General features: G+C 40.1%; 1 pseudogene; it reads left to right on the top strand.

The window, feature by feature from the left end:
- The first annotated feature begins 471 nt into the window (after nt 1–471).
- Nucleotides 472–1,861, top strand: LOC117092790 (annotated as a pseudogene).
- Nucleotides 1,862–4,280: the final 2,419 nt, after the last annotated feature.

Raw genomic sequence — 4,280 nt, 5'->3', positions numbered from 1 at the left:
AAGGGGAACCGAGGAACAAATCTGGCTTCTATCTTGGGGACACAGAGGTTCATAAGGTGAAGAATTGCCAGACATAAGAAGGTTACTTAAAGGTGCTAGGTGACCAAAAAGAATGATAGATCAAGGAATCTTTGGATTTGTTTGACAATAAAGGTATCAGTTAGTCTGTGTAATTAGGTAGCATTCAGTGAACTTAACTTTGAAATATAACTTTGAAATAAAATGCAATGGAACTTGGCTGTATAGGTAAAAAAGGATATAAAGAATACAGACACTCCCAAATATGTATCTAAAACATATAGAACACTATGGATCTGTGTATAATTGGGAATGAGAGAAGACGAAGTAGTTAAGGCTGACACAGGTTTTGGGGATGGGGTAAATGGTGATACTTCAATGAGATGAGGAACAGAGGAGATTCAGATATTGTATGCGCGTGGAGGTGGCAGTTAGAAGATAGTTTGGGACTTCCTTCCTCTTCTGGCAAGATGGCGGGCGGAAAAGCTGGAGTGACTCTGAGGCAGCTGCATCTTTCCCGCCAGGATCTCACCACCTTGGGTGTTACCAAGTTGACGCCATTTTCACACGAAGTTATCAGCAGACAAGCCACCATTAATATAGGTACAATTGGTCATGTGGCTCATGGGAAATCCACAGTTGTCAAAGCTGTTTCTGGAGTTCACACTGTCAGGCTCAAAAATGAACTAGAAAGAAATATTACAGTCAAGCTTGGATGTGCTAATGCTAAGATTTATAAACTTGATGACTCAAGTTGCCCTCGGCCAGAATGTTACAGATCTTGTGGGGGCAGTACACCTGATGAGTTTCCTACAGACATTCCAAGGACCAAAAGGAACTTCAAATTAGACACGTTTCCTTTGTTTATCTGTCCTGGCCACAATATTTTGATGGCTACTATGCTGAAAGGTGCAGCAGTGATGGATGCAGCTCTTCTGTTGATAGCTGGTAATGAATCTTGCCCTCAGCCTTAGACATCTGAACACCTGGCTGCTATAGAGATCATGAAACTGAAGCATAATTTGATTCTACAAAATAAAATTGATTTGTTAAAAGGAAGTCAGGCTAAAAGAACAATACGAGCAGATCCTTGCATTTGTCCAAGGTACAGTAGCAGAGGGAACTCCCATTATTCCAATTTCAGCTCAGCTGAAATACAATATTGAAGTTGTTTGTGAGTACATAGTAAAGAAAATTCCAGTACCACCAAGAGACTTCACTTCAGAGTCCCAACTTATTGTTATTAGATTCTTTGATGTCAACAAACCTGGCTGTGAAGTTGATGACCTTAAGGGGGGGTGCATGTAGCTGGTGGTAGTATTCCAAAAGGAGTATTAAAGGTGGATCAGGAGATAGAAGTAACAGCTGGTATTGTTTCCAAATATAGTGAAGTAAAATTCATGTGTAAACCAATCTTTTCCAAAATTGTATCACTTTTTGCAGAGCATAATGATCTGCAATATTCTGCCCCAGGCAGTCTTATTGGAGTTGGAACAAAAATTGATCCCACTTTGTGCCGGACAGACAGAATGGTGGGGCAAGTACTTGGTGCTGTCCGAGCCTTACCTGAGATATTCACAGAAGTGGAAATTTCCTATTTCCTGCTTAGACGGCTTCTAGGTGTACACACTGAAGGAGACAAGAAAGCAGTAAAGGTGCAAAAGCTGTCTAAGAATGAAGTGCTCATGGTGAACATAGGATCCCTGTTGACTTAGTGCTGTCAAGGCCGAGTTGGGTAAAATTGTTTTGACCAATCCAGTGTGCACAGAGGTAGGAGAAAAAAATTGCCCTTAGCCAAAAAGTTGAAAAACACTGGTGATTAATTGGTTACGGTCAGATGAGAAGAGCAGTGACAATCAAGCCACCAGTAGATGATGACTGAAGAATACCAGTTAAATAATACATTTGGATGGAGTTGGAAGTTGGAATTTCTCTTAACAACCGGGGGGTTTATTTTCAAAGCGATATTGGGGAATTGATTTCACAGTTTGTTACCTTAGTAGGTAGCTGTAAGGTTATTCTCATTTGTTTTTTGTTTTTTTTGTGCTTATGAAAACTTAGCTTAGGGACTACAATTAATATAAAAATTGGCATAATGTTGGATTGAATCTACATTTTGGCAGAAGTTAAGTATTCCCAATAATGTCAAAATTATACATCATGCAGTTTGTTTGTTTTTGTTTTGAGTCTGGCTCCGTCACCCAGGCTGGAGTGCAGTGGTGTGATCTACAACCTCTGCCTCCTGGATTCAAGCGGTTCTCCTGCTTCAGCCCCCCAAGTAGTTGAGATTACAGGCGCGTGCCACCACACCTGGCTAATTTTTGTATTTTTAGTAGAGATGGGGTTTCAACATGTTGGCCAGGCTGGTCTCTCCTGACCTCAGGGTGATCAGCCCACCTTGGCTTCCCAAAGTGCTGGGATTACAGGCGTGAGCCACCTTGCCCAGCCCAAGTCATACGGTTTGAAATGAAACTTTGCTACAACCAGCCTTTGCTGTAGCACACACATATACTACTGAACCTGTTTGAAATAAAGTTTTCTTTCTTTTTCATGATTCATCTTTGAGTAGCTCCAGGCTGAAGGACTGAGGTACCAGTAAAAACTTAAAGGCACAAATTCTCCTTGAAGACCTTCTCCCTTTTCTTTGTCCCCATATTTTATGTTGCTTTATCTTTAAAATTTTGCATGAAAAGGAAATTAATGGGTTCAAATGAAATTGTCCTTTAGAGCATGAGTACTTGTTTCCATGGACAAATCTTTTTCTCCCCTTGCTCTTCCTGGCCTGAAACACGGGAAACCAGAGTCAGAGGTTATCTCCCTTTCCCTGTGATGCCTTGGGATTTTTTCTGCATTGTTTTATGCCTGAAATCCAATAGTCTTCCTCCACTGGAAAATACTGTTATACCAAATAATTCTATTTGGTATAGAATAGATGAGTAACAAAGATCTTTCCAGGCCTTCATTTTATGTTTTTTCTTGACTTACATTATCATGACACAGATTGTAATATTACTAATTTTTGGACGTTTCAAAAGGTCAAGAAGTAAAAGATGTTGGAAAGCAATGAGTGAGTCCTTTTGATTTTTAACTTAATCCCCATGTCCCTATACTTCCTTCCCCATGTCCCTATACTGACTTCCTGTGCTTTATCTTTTTTATTTTTTTAGAGATGGAGGCTCGCTCTGTCATCTAGACTAGAGGAAAGTGGCACGATCTGGGCTCACTGCAACCTCTGCCTCCTTGGTTCGAGCGATTCTCGTACCTCAGCCTCCAGAGTAGCTGAGATTACAGACACATGCCACCACACCCAGCTAATATTTATATTTTTAATAGAGATGGGGTTTCACCATATTGGCCAGGCTGGTCTCAAACTCCTGACCTCAGGTGATCTGCCCGCCTTGGCCTCCCAAAGTGCTGGGATTACAGGCGTGAGCCACTGAGCCTGGCTTATTTTTCTTTATTTATGTTTTTGCTTCATAAGAGGTTCTGTTAAGCAGTGATTCCCAACTCTCGCTGACATTAGAATTGCTGGGGAAGCTTTTTAAAAAAAATGCCCCACAGAGACTCTGGTTTAATTGGCTTGGAATAGAATTCAGGCATTGATATCTTTAAAAACTCCCCAGCGTTGAGAAACAAATTTAGAGAGTTGAGAAGCAGGTATGTTACATTACAGAATCTTACTGAATTTTGGTAGTCTGATAATATAGTTTGCTTTGCTTTTCTTAAATTTGCACTGAGATGGGATTTGAAGCATATTGTGCTCTTTTGAATGTTGAAGTTGCATTGAAGAAGTTTAGAAGCTCTGGCTATGGGTTATCTAAGTTGATGTTTTGAGGAAGCATATTAATTTTATAAACTTAACTGACTTTTAAGGTTGTAGCATAGAAATAAAACAATTTTAAATAAAAAAAAGTTTAAAGTGCCTGTGGGACATCCAATTAAAGAAGTCTAGAAGGTAGGTAGTAGATATCAAGGTCTGAGAGAGATCCAGGGTAAAGGTGCAAATGTATGAGCGGTCACCATAGATTGGTCATTAAAGCCATGGGCTTGGTTGATATGTGAGAAGAGAAGAAAAAGAAACAGAGAAGAACCTTGAGGAACACAAATATTTAAGAAATGGGCATAAGAAGAGGAGATTATATTGCAGGAAGGCAACATGGTATAGACCAACTAGGAGGCCGAGGTGAGATATCACAGTGGCTCAGAAAAAAGTGGTGACAGCAGAGATATTTATTTATTTAGAGACAAGGTCTGTCTCTGTT

Source organism: Trachypithecus francoisi, unplaced genomic scaffold, assembly GCF_009764315.1.
Source record: "Trachypithecus francoisi isolate TF-2019V2 unplaced genomic scaffold, Tfra_2.0 Lachesis_group12, whole genome shotgun sequence".
NCBI classification, from domain to species: Eukaryota; Metazoa; Chordata; class Mammalia; order Primates; family Cercopithecidae; genus Trachypithecus; species Trachypithecus francoisi.
The sequence above is the reverse complement of the archived record's forward strand: the minus strand, read 5'-3'. Positions and strand labels throughout refer to the sequence as shown.